We start from the raw sequence: 17112 nt of genomic DNA, 5'->3' as shown, positions 1-17112 counted from the left end.
GCAGCCTCCCTCTTTAAACGCTTCACCCTTTCTGTTTCTGTATCTCTCTCTTATTGATAGCAGTTTCTAAGTTCTTGTACGCCAGTATTTCTCCATCTCTTTCTCCTTCAAAGTTGTATGCTTCTTCTCCTTCTGTTTTTAAAAACTCCGGCTCTGGTTCTCTTTTCTTCTCTACCTCAGGCTCCTTCCCAACCATCTCACCCTCCTGAGCCTCAGCTTTATCTGAACATTGAACAAAATATGAAGATCACATCAGCCTATGGTCTTTTTTCAAACGATCAGGACGTTGCTGCTTAAGATAGATTTCCTTTTGTGTTCAGAAATATTATTGTGATTTTGTTAAACTAATGTAAGTGATTAAATCTCTGCCTTATAAAACACAATTGATATAAGGTTTCTATTAATTCAATTAAGACTCTTACCTTCCCGTCTCAGATGAACAGCAGGACGATTGGTGATCCAAGAGATTCTTCATCGTCAATCTCCATGGACAGAGTGGTCATGACAGTGTTCGATGCGATCATGGATTTGCTTCCACCATTAAAAAAGAGGACCCAATTATTTACGTATACTTTCTGTGATTTACACTCAAGAAAACAAACCAGAATGAGAAGAACAGAGGAAGAAGAGAGTATTTGAAAAATTCTATCGACTCTTCACAAAAATTCTATCGGCTTTTTTTTTTAATATTGATTCAGTGTCAAAGTCTTAAGTCCATCAACTGTAGAGTAATAGCTATCTCAGAATTGTTGACAAATTGCACTCAGATACACGTATCAAGCATAACCTAAAGGACCCAAAAACGACTCAACACGCATATGCAAAAACATAAATCAAAATGATCCAAATTTAAGAGAGACATACAGTACCAAGCCTCTTAGTGCTCTTCACAAAAAAATTTCAGATCATCAGAGTCACCATGGAGAATCGAATCGGGCCACTGTTTAGAGTAATATAAATATCAGTGAGGAAAATACGAATCATGTTAGAAAGTAAGTCACTAACCAGAGAGAGTTTCGACGGATCGGGATTTAGGATCGAGAGTCCCGACGATCTTAGTCAAGGCAGGGAAAATACATCAAAAAAAGATAGAGTGCTTACAAACAAAATTGATCCAGCAATATAGCAGCGATGAGAAGAAGGAAAACTAAACCATCGAGAGAGAAATTGATTATAATGATTGAGGGAGAGGAACTGATGAATTTCACGTCAAGAATCTGACAAATTTATATATAGATTGTCGATTCATAATGACGAAATCACCGTTGTCGTAATCGGTAAGCAGACTACGCCTAGATTGCGATTAGGTTGATTGAACGCTTGGGGGTGGTGAGGATTAGTTAGCCACATAAAGCGGCACATATTAATGCAAGCTGAAAACGTTATGGTGAGCTAGACGTTGTGTTTAAAGTTCTAGATAACTTACGGCTGCAACTCCAAGCAAATCGAAGGCGGAAGAGGAAGTAATGTAATATTTGGCTGGGCTCGAAATTTTGCAAAAAGCTCATATGAAATTGAAAGCCAAGCATATCTACGTAAAAGCCCAGCAAATGTAAAGGTGTAATTTAATTTTATACTTCCCTTTAATAGATTAGAAGTTATCAAAGTTTTTTTTTTATTTTCTTTTATTTTTTTGTAAAAATACTTTTCCTCCTCCCCAACATAACTTAAAAACTTATTCTACTTCATATTAATTGTATTATAAACTTTATTTGATAAATTAATCATTGTTTTTTCTTGTTATTTTGAAATCCATATATGTTTTAGTATTTGCATAAAGTTTATATTTATAATGAAAAAACTAAAATATTATTTACTGTTTTTATGATTTTGATTATTAATTTTACTTTTTTAATACAAACATTTCTAACGGCCAAAATTTCTACACCAACTAGGCATGAGACTTATATATGGATCCAGACTTATTACGCACATTAGCTCGCCGTCAAATCCTAAAGAGAAAACTTTTCCTTTGCTCAGCTGATGCTCCGGCGGTCGGTGCTTCTCACCGCCGCTGGGAAAGCGGTCCCGTATCATATAGGCTTTAACTCTACGGTTTTAATTTGGAAAAGGTCATCTTTTTGTTTAGTGGTTTCAGATCTGGGCTTAGAGGGGAATCGATGGTCTGGTTTCGGTTCTGGTGTGCTTTGGCTCCGGTGGGAGATTCGCTAGGTGGTGGGATCCGTCGGCTTCTCTGCGGTAAGTTGTGAGATGGTCAAGCCGGTTCCAGAGCCATTGAAGGTTAGTTTCAAGCTCGAGCCTATGTCATCCCGTTTGTGACCATTCCGAGGATGGCTTGTAGCTTGTGTCTCTTAAGTCTTTGTCCGTTGAAAGAGGTCTTGTAGAGAAGACAATTGTGGTGGTAGCTGGAGCTTAGTCGATTTGATTTTATGTGCTCCCTTTTGTGTCTTTTGCTAGTCTGGATCTCTTTGTTGAGGGGTGTCTCCAGCTCTTTGCTTAGTTTCAGGTGAGGTTTGGTTGAAGAGTTGGGTTATCTGGCGCCATATGTCAGGTCGCGGGAACCTGTTGACGGTGTGGCATAGCTGCTGGGGCATTGCAGGTGCTTTTGCTGACGTCTTTTATGGGCTTTCTTTCAACTCTAGCTCCTTTGTCGCTCACCGTTGCTTCAGAGATTTCAATTCTCGGTGGGTCGGTGTTTCGACTGGGTATATGCATGGCATGTTCAAGTGCTTCTATTCCGAGTTTGGATTCTCTCCTCCATTGTTGAATTCTCAGGTAGTGCTTTCAAGGTTATGGCTTTCTCTACGTGGTTCTTGGGTTGCTTGGAGATGTTTGTGGCTCTGCTTTTTTTCTTCAACGGTTTGAAGCGTCCCGAGGTCCCTTGTAATGTTTTCGACTTCTCCTCGGTATAAAGTTTTGGTTATGAGGCGTGTTTCCCGCTCTGCTGTGAATTTTAGCGGATGGACCTTTTTTGTCTCTCGGGTTGGTTGTCTTGCAGTCCTTATGTTGTTGATCTATCCTGATTGGAGGCATGTCCTCGTTTCGTTTGGCTGTCCCTTTGAAATCTCTGGTAGTCTAAAGTCCTTGGTATTTTTCATCTTCTTCTTGTCTTAGAACATTCAGGTTCTTAGGTCATCAAGTTTAGTATTTCAATGGTTTTTTTTAGTTGTCCGGGGTGGGTTTTTAGCTTCCTTCTTTGGATTTTTAGCTGCTGATGATATTTTCTTGTTCTTTCAGCTTATGTATTAGACTATTAGTCTTTGTATTCCAAACCCTTTGAATGAATTTCATTCCCTTGTGACAAAAAAAAATTATAATCTTTGGATTCAAAGAGCTTTGTAGCAATATTGTATTTCCATACATAGAATAGAACATACTTATGGTACATTGTGCCACATATATTAATGTGGTAATATTTCTATAGATTGTTCAGGGGGAACGAAGACGCTGCGTTGTAAGTATTTTAACTGATTTCATCTCAGCTCAACACTCTCTAACCTCTTCTTTCCTTACAGCTTTCGGTTTTTCTTAAAGTGTCTTGCTTTCAGTCTCTTAAGGTCTTGCTTCCCGTTTTATATCTATTTTCATCAATCTAGATCTGCCTTGCAGAGTTGAATAACAACACAGCAGACAAAAAAAGAGCTTGAATAACAACATTTATTTTACATCGGGAGTAGTTTCTACTCGTTTAAACTTTGGTCAGTGCTTAGTTCAAATACAGATCAAATTTTTGCTGGTAAATGGGCCGTGTTTTACAATTTTAAACTAGATTAACAAATGGGCCGCAGAACTAAAAAGGTGAGTATGAGCCAGATCCAAACAGTTTCATTTAATAATTAAATCTATATTATAATAGATAAGTTTTTGCTCACTCCTCAACGCCACATCAGCGTTTTTGTGGGCTCCCACTTTTAAAAAGTGTGACTTTAAAAAGTGTGAAAAATGTCAAAAGTCCATGGCTCGAACCAGAGTTATGAGATATAAACACCAACATTTATACCACTAAGCTAAATGATACTTTGTACATGATGGTCGAACCTAATATATATTTATGAAGGTCAGAAGAGATTGCCTCTTCGGCTTCCTCTGCGGGTCGGGCCTATAAGTGCGTTATGGGTTTCATTTTTAAATGAGATTCATCACGTTATATGAAAAAAGCTCAAGTTTACAACAAGTATAGTTTTCTCATATGGTAAATTGTTGTCGTTTAAACATGAGTTTGAGTTCTTTTCATCACTGTCTCAAAACAAGTCTGAGTTACAGAGTTGCGCTATTGTCTGTTCGTAATCTATTTTTTCACCGGTGAACTCTTCATGTCCACATCTTAAATTGCTTGATCATAAATGTTCCTGATTTGTAGCCCCTATATAAACCCTATATATATGATTCTCATCTTTGATGAACCCAATCTGCATCTCCATAAAACTCATTGATTCCTCTAGATTTAACCAAACTTCTAGAAAATGTTTATCTCTGCCTCTCCCCATTCGTCAAAACCGGCGTCCCGGCGTCCATCACTCAACCTTCGAATCTCTCCGCCTTGGTCGTAGTAGTCAGAATAGCCTCTGGCTTCCTCGCTTCTGGGATTCCCTGAACTTCAAGAAGAAAGCAGAGAGTTTGTGGGAATCACGGTTCTTTTCTTTGATGAAAAGGTAAGTCAATCTTCGATCTATAACACTTATTTAACCTAATTGTTTTTAATTTATTTCCTGATCTTTGTTGAATAATATTATTTGCAAATTCCGTGATTCATGGGTTTACTCCCGTCGGACGTTGCTAATCATTACATGCCATCTTTGAAAAGCTTGTTTCCATTGTGGAACGTCGATCCGTTTTGAGGTTTCTAGGTGCTCAAGCATGTACAAGATAACTGATCATCCATTCCTCATTCGTTTCATCTCACTATCCATTATTGATGAAGTCCACGGGTGCTCCTGAGTCAATCTTCAGTGAAGATTAGACTGTTCGACCCTTCCAAGTGATTGCGAACACAAACCTAGAACTCCCAGATATATTATTATATTGCATCTGAGTTTTATCTTATGTTTTGATATCATAACTGATATTTAAACTCATAGATGTGGGTTGAGAAAATCGTTCTGTCCAGGGCTCTGGCTCAACAAAGAAACAACTCGAGTCGTTATCCGTCTCCTCATTGATCCGTAAGAAAACCATCAACACATAATTCCTTTATATTACTGTCTATATTGTGTTAACATCAATAATCAAAAATATTCATACCCAAGATTTGTGGTAGTTATTATCTCTCTATTTCCTCCCCAAAGATTTGTGGTCGTCTATTTATCTCTCTTACTATCAATCTAATTTTACACACCTATTATTTTACTGTTAAAAGAAACCACAATAACCCAACAATCAAAACACCAAAAACTAGAATCCTAAAAACGACGAATCATTAATGATCACCGCTCTTTTTGTCTAATCTTACAAATAAACTTCAAAACAAATATACCAAACTAATCAACTCAACTAAAACTCAACGACACATACATTGAGCCAGCGAAAACAAATATAAAACTACACGGCCCAATATTTAACAATTTACAAACTTACTTTCACAGATGCTACGAAAAAGACGAAGACGACAAGCAAGATCAGTGAAATTACCTAAACAAAAAAACAGAGTAAGTTACCAAACTCTGATAAATACAACTAACAATGATTTTTGTTTACATATTACCCATCCAATAAAAGAGAAACAAACACAGCCACACAGGAGAGGAGATACAAGAGACAATCCCAAAAGACACAAAGGCGGCAACAACATCTCCACCTGCTCACTCCCCTTGTCTTATAAAAATAGCTTACATGCTCAATGTCAACATGCCAACGCTATTGTCTTCTTATGAGAAATACATATATTCGTTTAAAACCCGTTAAGACCTCAATATTAATTGTCACTCATTTATAGTTATTTCTACAAGTCTTCATATATTTGTTTTAAAGGTCCGGTTAAAAAACAACAAGTTTAAAAGTAAAAAAACATATAACCAAAACATTAAAAATAAAAAAAATTATTACTTAAACACAACTAAACTGGAGAAAAAATATCCAGAAACAAAAGATACTCTCAAAAAATTAATATAATTTATGTAATCTCAACAGTATAAGTAACAAATTAAAAAGACAAACCACAATAAGTCTCTGTGACACAGTAAGCAACAACACGAACTATATCAATCACATTACTAACACAGTTTAGTATTCATGAGTGGGAACAGTGCATACACAGTACATCACTCACAACTCTACTGTATAACAATAAAAACTTAAAAAACAATGATCAACCACAAAACGCAAAATTCACAGCTTACAATAACCATAAACATATTGAAATGAAACAAGAAATATGTTTACAGCGCGGAGGCAAACCCCCTAGTAATAATAATATTGAACCAATTTACCGATCCATCGCCTTTAGACCCGCTTACCAACTTGGTACAGAAAACATTATCCGATGCAAATATCCATTTACTAAAAAAAACAAACAAAAACAAAAACATTACTTTATTTTCCGAAAAATGTAAATTCATAATTAAAAGCCAACTTGCATAAAAAGAAATAAAAGGAAAGGACCGAAAAATAAAGTCATTTCTAGGAAAGACGAGATAGGCTTCGACAGGGAGGGGCCCAAGGTTTCAATTATTGACATTTTCAGCTCCACCGTTGAAAGTAAAGGAATAATAGCATCTTCCGTAACGATCGTTAAACTCACAACGTCCGGCTTCTGTTACGGCCGTTAGAAAGCGTGGTTGTCGACAAGTGAGAGAGAAACGACGTTAAAATACAGGTTGGTGGCCGGTACACGGCTCGTAGTTATCACACTCAAAGGAAAATACTTTTTCTTTACCTAAAACTAAGGCAACAAAAAAAAACGTGTCCACATTGTATTGGTTATTGCTTGACCGCCTTTACCTCTCTCATGACTTGGTCGGCTTCAATCCTGTATAAATCAACCTTTGAGACTCAACTCCTTCACAAATTAAAAGTTTCGAAATTCGATAATCATAATCAATTCTATCTCAATCTCAAGCTTCGATCAAGGTGAGCTTCTGATCTCTTCTTCCATTGTTTTAGTTCGAATCGCGAGCTATCCTCTACTCTTTGAATGTTGATTCGTCGTTAAAAATCGTCTGTGTGTTCATCTTCGTTGTTACGCGTCGATCTGTTGTTTCCTTTGTTGATCTACGGTCAGTTTCTGTTAGGATCTGATTAGTGATTTTTAGTAGTCGTGGATCTATGTTGATAAGCGTCGATCTGTGATTTCATCTAATTGATTTTGTATCAATTCGTGGATCTGTGATTGCTGTTCGCAATTTGATTCTGAATGGTTCGTTGATGATTTGATTCGATTTAATTGTTGACTTATTATCCTTGGTTAATGTTTATACTGTGATTAGTGATTGTTTTCGGAATTGATCGCTGTTGTTGTGAATTTCAGATGCAGATCTTCGTGAAAACTCTCACCGGGAAGACCATCACCCTCGAGGTGGAAAGCTCTGACACCATCGACAACGTTTAAGCAAAGATCAGGACAAGGAAGGCATTCCTCCGGATCAGCAGAGGCTATCTTTGCTGGAAAGCAGTTGGAAGACGGAGAACCTTGGCTGACTACAACATCCAGAAGGAGTCTACGCTTCACTTGGTCCTCAGGCTTCGTGGTGGTATGCAGATCTTCGTCAAGACCCTTACCGGAAAGACGATCACTTTGAGGTGGAGAGCTATGACACCATCGATAACGTTAAGGCCAAGATCCAGGATAAGGAGGGAATCCCACCGGACAGCAGAGGTTGATCTTTGCCGGCAAGCAGTTGGAGGATATGGTCGCACCCTGCTGACTACAATATTCAGAAGGAGTCAACTCTTCACTTGGTCTTGCGTCTACTGTGGAGGCATGCAAATCTTCGTGAAGACTTTAACAGGGAAGACGATCACTCTAGAGGTGGAGAGTTCCGACACCATTGACAAACGTGAAAGCCAAAATCCAGGACAAAGAGGGTATTCCTCCGGACCAGCAGCGTCTCATCTTCGCTGGCAAACAGCTTGAGGATGTCGTACTTTGGTGACTATAACATCCAGAAAGAATCAACTCTTCACTTGGTGCTCAGGCTCCGTGGTGGTATGCAGATTTTCGTTAAGACCTTGACCGGCAAGACCATCACACTTGAGGTGGAGAGCTCCGACACCCATTGACAACGTGAAGGCCAAGATCCAAGACAAGGAAGGATTCCTCCAGACCAGCAGCGTCTCATCTTCGCTGGAAAGCAGCTCGAGGATGGTCGCACCTTGGCAGACTACAACATCCAGAAGGAGTCCCCCTTCACTTAGTCCTCCGTCTCCGTGGAGGTTTCTAAAACTCTTGTCCTTTGTTGGTTCAAAAGTCAGTATCTGCGTTTCTTTTAAATACTTCTTATGGTTTATGTTTTGGGGTCTTATAAAGCCCCTTATGAATAACTGATGAAATCGCTTTGCGTCCTTGTTTTTCTCTTCCGTTATGAACCAAATCGGAGGTGAAATATATTATAATATAGTCGTTGCTCTTTATGTTTCCCTATTGTGCTTTCTACGTGTATAAAAGTTGTGCCGTTTGCTAGCTAGTCCAGTATGGTTCGATGAGATTATCAGGTGACAAGAGTCGTTGCTGTTTAATGTTGTGCCCTTTGCTTATCTCCTGTTTGCTTGCTTATACTTCTGAAATCTTAAGCCTGAAAGAGGCTGACGAATGAAAGTGGTTTATTATGACTTTCTCGCTCTGCTTGAATATGCTCGAGGAACTACAATCTCAACTCTTTGTTGCTGTCTTTAGCTTAAAGTCCAATGCCTTTATCACAACAGGTGGTCTTATAGTGTTAGTTTCTCAAACAGATGGTTAATACGTGGTTCTAAAACAGGTGGTTGATAATGTTGTTTCTCAACGAGGTGGTTGATAGTGTAGGTTTCTAAAACAGGTGGTTGACAGTGTAGTTTGCATAACTCGTCTCAATTGGTTCTTATTGTTCATCTGTGCCCACGGTTTGGAGGTGAAAAGAAGGTTTATAGCAAAAATCTAATCTGTTCCACTGGCCATTTAAAAGCTCATCCTCTTTGGTCATGTCTTTTCTTCGGAACTAGCTCAAGTCTCATTATGCCTTTGTTAGCAAACAGATGGTTAATAGTGGTTCTTACATTTGGAAATTCATTCTCTTTGTTATAGTCTTTTGCTTACATTCATGTGCTTTTGAAATTAGACTTGAACTCATTGTGCCTTTGTTAGCAACAGATGGTTTGATAGTGTAGTTTCTCAAATTTAGCTAAAGTGGTTCTTAGAGAGACTAGATCTCTATAATGCTTGAGTTGCTTAAGAGGAAGATGATTCTTGTAGATTAAGCTCTCTGGTAATGAAAAGATTGTTGTAATGAAAATTTGAGACTTAATACCAGATGTTCTCCTGTGTCCATTTGGTAACCAAACATAAAAGTACGAAACTAGGCCAAAAGGGTGAAGGCTTTCTTTAATTTTCATCCATCAAAAACAATATAACCCAATGTACTGTACTCTGTAAAATATAACCATCGGAAAAAAAAATATTACAAACAAGAGTTCCTGTGGGAAGATCTAAAGTGTTCCAACAAAAGAGTGTGCAAATTATAATTTAATACACAATGGGACCTATTGCATATTATTGTTCAAGTGGCAACCATTCCATTTCCAGCTCTAATTCTCCACACTCTACATCTGAAGCTTGATCTGAACCTCTTGCTTCACTTTCCCTCAACAATGTTAATGATGCTGTTCATCTATAAGCGGATTATCATGCGATTTCAGCCATTTTCCAATCTGCATATCCCCAAACATCTCAGGATCCCCAAAAGCCATTGCAGATGTGATAAGAGGTTGGATATCAAGTTCAGCTTCTCCCATTATGTCATCAGAGAGAAGTGTCATAATCATACACTTGCTGCAATCACAGAGAAACCACATAAGATGCATTCAGAATAAAAAACCTCCAAATGCTTTAGGATGGGTTACCAGTTTCACTGGACCATAGCTCTCAGGAACAGATAGCATGAGCTCTTGGTTCCATATTGGGTTCAAGTTACTATTCACAACTGTTGTTTGAAGTTTCTGAACAATCAACATGAACAATAGTTTTAAGATCCAAAAGAGTCCATTGTATAAACAGTAAACAAAGAGATGCACTTACTTGCTTCCCAAGATTCAAGACAACATAAGGATCACTTGACATCATGTCTCTGATTGCTAAGTTAGTACCTTTCTTTAACAGTCACCTTCAACAATCCAATAAACTCTACCATTCCTTCCTCAAACTGTCAAAACTTATAAATCTCATTAAGAAGATTTTATCAAAGAAGAAATGTTTAGAAAGGTTGCAAGTTAGAAGGTTTACTATCTTCTTTGATGACGAATTTGCGCGAAAACTATCCATGAATTTTGTAGAAAGAGTTGATTTAAGAAAATGATGGTTTCTTTGTCGAGGAGCACTTCCCTGATGTAATCCGCAAGCTTGGTTTCAGAAACTCTTGGAGTTCATTATTGGACCTAACCAAAGATTGAGTAAACTCATTAGAAAGAATGATAGATTTGTCCTGTCACAAGTTCTTTTTGAATGAGTACCTAATGAATCTCAGACGCTGGTCATGACTAACATCAGGACCAGGCTTAGAGCTTCCTTCAGGTACAAAAGCTTCGTAAATAGAATTGGCAGAAGCATTTCCTCCAATTTTCAATCATGGAGCGTGACTTCCTCATCAGACCATTCATCAAGGTCACAGACAAGACCTGGATCAACCAAACCAAGCTATATATGAGTAGACAACAAAAAAAAAAGATCATACTGTCTGAGTAATAAAACCTATATCACCTTTGAGATATGAGTGCCGAGGCTTCTGTGCACACCGCAACATTTTAAGCAAATGAAGACTCCAATATTTGCTGATCTGAGGAAAAACGAAGACACAAAGATGCCGCATAACTAAAGACACAAGTATATGTGGAGATACAAAGACACAAAACAATATAGTAAATTGGTTAGAATATGATCAAACTTACGCCCATTTGGATCAGGAGCGGAACAATCAGCGCCAGACTCGGTTATCAGGTTGTTTCAAAAGATCTTTTATTCTCCTTTTACCTGTTAAACAGCAACTAATAATCATCAGAAACCCTAAAGATCATTTTATGAATTCTTCACCCATTATTGTAACTACAGAACACAAAAAATCCAGGAATTTTCTCTAAATCTATAGAATTCATCACATTAGTGAAAACCCAAAAATTAAACTTTTGATATACCTGAGGCAGGCTGGCCGAGTCTGGCTGCATAATTGCTCATTTCTCTTCTAAGAAACAACACACATCATCAACACAATGATCCCTGCATTTGAACAAATAAACAAATAAATGTGAACATTTGTTGAAGACCATTCTTAAGGTAATCAAACTGATTAACGTTTAACTTAAACTTGAACATGCGTATTTTTTTTTTAAATTGATCTTTTCAACATTGATGAAGGACAAAAGGTGTTCCAAAAAAAAAAAAAGATGAAGGACAAAAGTTTCAAAAAAAAAAAAATTGATGAATAATACATTTCAATGGAGGAAGAACCAGGAACAAGACTAAAGTTCCATTAAAAAAAAAATCTAAACATACAGAGAAGGAATCTAGCTAGGGGTTGAATGATCTAACAATGTAACAAGGAACACACATACAGAATCAAAATTGCGAGATAAGAGAGAGTTGGTATTCTTACAATCTTGGGAAAGGGAGGATAGATAGGGAATGACGAAGAATACGTGCTCTGACTTTTATTTTAATATTTTCAAAAATATTCTCCCTTTTCTGAAATGAATGGAAATTAGTGCAAATTGTCAATTTAAGGATAATGAGATCATTCCACCAAAGTCGGCGACTTTATGGTCTCCATTTATTTTAAGTGTGATGACAACTGCTTGTGAAATCATATTTTTTTTTTTTTTTTTTGTGTTTCATTATACCCAAACTTATGCACTGTAACCTTAAGTTCAACCACTGATGGAATCTATTCTTTTGAAATGCACATTATAGATATATGTGTTTATTTGTTGGGTTGACACATTTGCATACTATTGTGCCTTCTATAGTTAGAATAGAAGGCAAACAAAAGAGATGCTTTAGGGAACTGAGACTACACGGATTATGTTGAAAAATTGGTGTGTTCATGGCTTCTTTTTGTAGACGAGTACAATTCTTCTGCGTTTGTTGTCCTTTAAATCAAGAATCTTGATCATCTTCTTACACCAGAGTGCTTCATGTTCATACGATAATATTAAGCAAATGATATAGTTACTGTTCACAATGTGAATATGACTACTGTATAAAAGTTTTCCTTCTCACCTACTCGAGAATTTTTTTATTTCTTTTACAAACATAATGGAGATGATTGGTTTACATGTAGTTGTGACTGCAACTTGTGATCTTTGCTATTAGTAATAATAATCAACTTGGTATAAATAATGTAATTCTTCATCTCTTTGATTCATCCGAACCTCCAAAACGTTAGTAAAGTTCTCGTCTCTCTTGTAATAGAAAAATTGGGTACAATAAATAAAACAAACAAAAGGGAGCAAAAACTTTAGGAGCTGAAAAGACTTGTCATTACATAAACTTAAGAGACTCAAAAATAAGTACCAACTCTTCTTTCACCCCCAACAGAATACTTATGACAGCCTTAAGGGATGTATTGCCACACCATTTTGCGCAGACTTTATGCATCCCCACCTTCCAAATCTCGTCTCCTGCCATATCCATATCGCAAACACACAACAGTTTGGTATTAGCATTCACTTAAACAACACATAGACAAAGAGAGAAGATGAGGGAGGATGATCACATACCTGTCCAACACCAGCAATCAGAAATTTACCGGATTTTGCAAAAGCCATAGAGTTCACAAATCCAGTCTGTAACATAATAAAAGAAAACATTGTGAGATTACTACTTTATGATGTGAAAGGGGCTTTTCTCCTTGTATTAGAAACAACCGATGGATCAACACAACACTAGAGAAAGAAAATATTACAGTGGAAGCTTGAATAAAGGTCGAATGGCACCTGCCTCAACAGCCATCAAATGCACAAAACCATTACCAGCTCCAGATGCAGCAAGGTCACTACCTCTACACACAGCAACTGAACTGACCCAAGAATTCGTTGTGGAAGAGTTCACATAATCATGATCACCATTTTCTTGTTTAGCAAAAGAACACAAGCAGTTAAAGACTTTTCAGAGCATAAGGATCTCTCTAACTATATATATATATATGCTGTTGAGATGTTAAGATTTTACCATTAGTGGTGGTTCCATCAGCTACAACGGAATGTGCATTCTTGAGGAGAAACACCGGCTTCTTTTCAACATGCCCCAAAGCGCAACAGTTCCGTTGTCTGAACCAGACAGGTACTCAGTGTCACTGATGAACAGCAGCTCTCAAGAGAAGATGCAGGTGCGCGGTAAATCGTACGGCTCGTCTCTCAGGCATCTAACATCATAAAACAAGACTTACTAAATACAGAATAACAGAAACCATATGATGATGTCTCAACCCAATAGTCTATTACCTTGTGTAGTAGCATGGTCCTATCTTTCCAACAGTAAGTGCACGCTCCTTCCTAAGCGCATCAATGGCTAGAATCTCATCCTGGTGTCCAAACTGTCTTGCACAAAAGCTTATCTTCTACATTCCACGCTTGACACTCCGATCAAAAGAACCAGAGTAGAGCTCCGCTGTTCCATGTCTGAAACATAGGCAAGAAACAGTGTTCCTGTGACCTGGAAAGGCCTGCAAACACACATAATTATAACAAAAAGCTGAGACCAGACGGAAAGAAGAAACAACCAAAACGGGATTATATTCATTGTTACCTGGACATGTTCTCTGGTACGAACGTCCCATATATGAACATGCGATCAACTCCACAGTCGCCAAGTAACGACCGTCAGAGCTAACGGCTAAAGCAAGAGACTCTCTGCTGTGTTTTTTTACTCCGAGGCTCCCTCACTTTCATCCCATGAGACTTGAGAACGTCATCGCTTGGCCATTTGTATTTGTCACTCTTGCCAGAAGATACATCCCAATGGACATAGTGCCGTCTTTGGAAGCTGAGAATCCTCTAATGTCGTCATCAGAGAGAGCAACGGAGACAACAGATTTTCGGTGCTTGACAATGATGCTAAACTCATCACTACTCAGTGGCTCCTGAACACTGATTTATGCAAAAAAAAAAAGGTTTAACCTTTAATCAGTATAATAACCAAACAAATGATCAAAAATCACTAACTTGCTTCACAATTTTCAGCCAGTTTTTTTAAAACACTAGCTACCCCTAAAGCCTAATGACAAAGTTTATCTTATCTTCAGTATACCAATCTTCAAACCTAACAAATAATTAAAAGTCACTAACTTGCTTCACAATTCAATCGATTCTCTAAACCACCACAAGCTACCCCTAAACCCTAATTAACCAAAGTTTCTTCATTTACCTGGATGCAATAGCTCTTCGAACCCGACCACTATCCTCCTGCTGCTTCTTCATCAAGTCTGACAATATCATCATCCTCATCGTCTTCATCATCATCATCATCACGTTCTTCACGCTGCCTCCTCTGAGCTTCCCTCGTTCGCAACAGCAACGCCTCAGCTAACCTCTCCCTTCTCTCCAGCCGTCTCGTCGGCAAACTCATCCTCTTCCTCCTCCGCGGCTTCATCAAACTCCTTTCTATCTTCGCCGTTTAAAGCCCGTTCTTTCGGCGTCGGAGTCAATAGACTCGATGTCTTCGTCGTCGTAAGTACTGACTTTCCTCCGTTTCTTCGTCTCTTGCTCGAAGAAGGGATCCGAATCGGTCGAGCCCTTCTTGCCGCCTCTCTCTTAAAGCCTCCACCTTCGGGTGCTTCATCCTTCTCTCTTATCTGTATCTCTGTAGCTCAGCGAAAGCAGGAGAGCTCGATTAGGGTTTAAGGTTTTAGCTGAAGGTTTAGCGGCGATGGCGAAGCAAAAAAAAACGATTTGTTTGTTTTGTCGAAAGTCCAAACTTTAAAATCTTACACTTACGGCTTTTACAAAAGGGAACCTAGGTTTCTTCCCAAGTCGGGTTGACCCGACCCATTATTGTCTAGTCCACAGTGAGCCCATTAACCATTTCGTTCTTGTGTAGCACAATATTGGGGCCCATTAGTTACATCTATATTATCAAAACATAAGTACTAATAACAAATAGGTTTGACCAAAAAAAAAAAAAAAAGTACTAATAACAAATAGCCCTAAAACTTACCACATATTTCGATGGAATGCCACTAAAGTATTAATAATCAAACAATAATATTCTGTCTTTTCTTGCTTATTAATGCACTTTCCTAAATCTATTTTAACTAAAATCACGGCAAACACTTTAAGGAAATCTAATTGTCATTGAGGAGTAGGGCAACAATAAGAAAAATAAAAAATATCAAAACATGATTTGGTTGTAATTTACAGTCAAATCTTTTCACGAAATATGATTATTTTGTACTTTAATAAAATATTATATCATGAATCAGTTGCAACTTACAATTCTATTTTAAATATATATTATACTAAGGTGTAAAAAATTACATCATGGAATAAGTGAAAACAAATCATTTCTAAACACACAACATCAACATATGCACCGTAAGAAAAGGGTTAACTGCCTAAAACCCCCTGTAAGACAACAACCCTATTTATTCCCACCCATACTATTTTGCCTCATGAGAAAACCACCCAGAAATTTAATTCTCTTTATATATCTCCCCATTCTTTTTAACTCTGCCTAGGTCCCCATATCTAATCAGATCCGAAAATGCAATTAAAAATTAATAATCGCGTTTTGTAAATAGATTATCCATTAATCATGATCCGATCCGACCCTGCAATATAGACCCGACTAACTTTAAAAAACGAAATCGATTTGGGGAAACTCAAATTAGGGTCGTGTGTTTTCATGTTACAGAGAAAAATGGAAGAGAGCAGAGAGAGTACATGTTACGTGTTACAGAGAGACGTAAAGAAAAAGACGATAACAGTAAAACTATGGAATCAGGTGAAACAATAAGATATCGTTTAATTTGTTTCATCAATGGAACAAATCCCAATTACATAGAGGATCTTAAGAAGAACCCTAAGATGAAGAAGAAGTTACACCCACTATTTTTCTAAATCTTTCTTCTGCTAGGGAATACTTAAGACATGAGTTTGGCTTTGTTTGATGTTATGTTGGTTTTATGTTTAAAACAAGAGTTCTACATTGTCTGATTGTTATGTTTGTTGTGTTTATGTTTAACATGAGTATGACTTTTTCCGATTTGTATATACGTTAGTGTAGTTATGTTTAAAACATGAGTTATGGTTAATGCATTTCAAGATAAAGAACGTAAACTTAAAAATCAGGTTCCTGGTTTCAAAGACTTTACCACAAAAACAACACAAGTCTAAGAGAATTTCAAACCCAATAATAAAATAAAGAGAGCTTAGACTCAAAACTCGTCTCTTTGTGCCTCTATTCGTCCATGGCACCTTTCGTCGCTGTCTCTCTATCCTCTGTACTGTTACAGGAAAATATAGCGAAGAGTTGTTTGAAAAGATCGTTACATAGTTTACTGTTCATGTCTTCTTTGTACGTTTCTCTGCAACATGTCCGTACTCTATGCTCTCTTCCATTGTTATTCTTCTTCTCCTTCTTCTCTCTCTGTCCTCTTCGCGTTGAAGACGAACCCGAACTGAACTCTCTCTCACGCTTGCTTGCTCGGTCATCCCTCTCCACTCTTCGCCCTCGTTTTCTCTCTCTCTGTCCCTTGTTCTCTTCGTCGTCTCTGTGTCGAGACCTGAAAACACACGAACCTAATTTTCAGTTTTCCTCGAATCGATTTTCGTAGGGTCTGTTTTGTAGGTCGGGTCGGATCATGATAATGGATAATCGTTACAAAACGCGATTTATTAATTTTGCAATTGTGTTTTCGGATCTGATTAGAGATGGGGATCTCGACAGAGTTAAAAAGAATGGGGGATATTTGAAGAGAATTAAATATTAGGGTGGTTTTCTCAAGAGGTAAATAGTACGGGTGGGAATAGATAGGATTG

General features: G+C 37.7%; 1 long non-coding RNA gene and 2 pseudogenes across 1 annotated transcript; 1 reads left to right on the top strand and 2 right to left on the bottom strand.

The window, feature by feature from the left end:
• Nucleotides 1-6915: 6915 nt before the first annotated feature.
• Nucleotides 6916-8579, top strand: LOC125594653. Its single transcript, XR_007329942.1, has 2 exons — nt 6916-7026; nt 7424-8579. It is a non-coding gene; the product is annotated as an uncharacterized LOC125594653 (long non-coding RNA).
• Nucleotides 8580-9625: 1046 nt separating this feature from the next.
• Nucleotides 9626-11314, bottom strand: LOC125594652 (annotated as a pseudogene).
• A 1267-nt stretch (nt 11315-12581) lies between these two features.
• LOC125594651 lies at nt 12582-16692 on the bottom strand (annotated as a pseudogene).
• Between the last annotated feature and the right edge of the window lie 420 nt (nt 16693-17112).

This window comes from Brassica napus (genome assembly GCF_020379485.1).
Source record: "Brassica napus cultivar Da-Ae chromosome C3 unlocalized genomic scaffold, Da-Ae chrC03_Random_19, whole genome shotgun sequence".
In the NCBI taxonomy this organism is placed as follows: domain Eukaryota; kingdom Viridiplantae; phylum Streptophyta; class Magnoliopsida; order Brassicales; family Brassicaceae; genus Brassica; species Brassica napus.
This window is presented reverse-complemented; position numbering and strand designations above follow the sequence as displayed.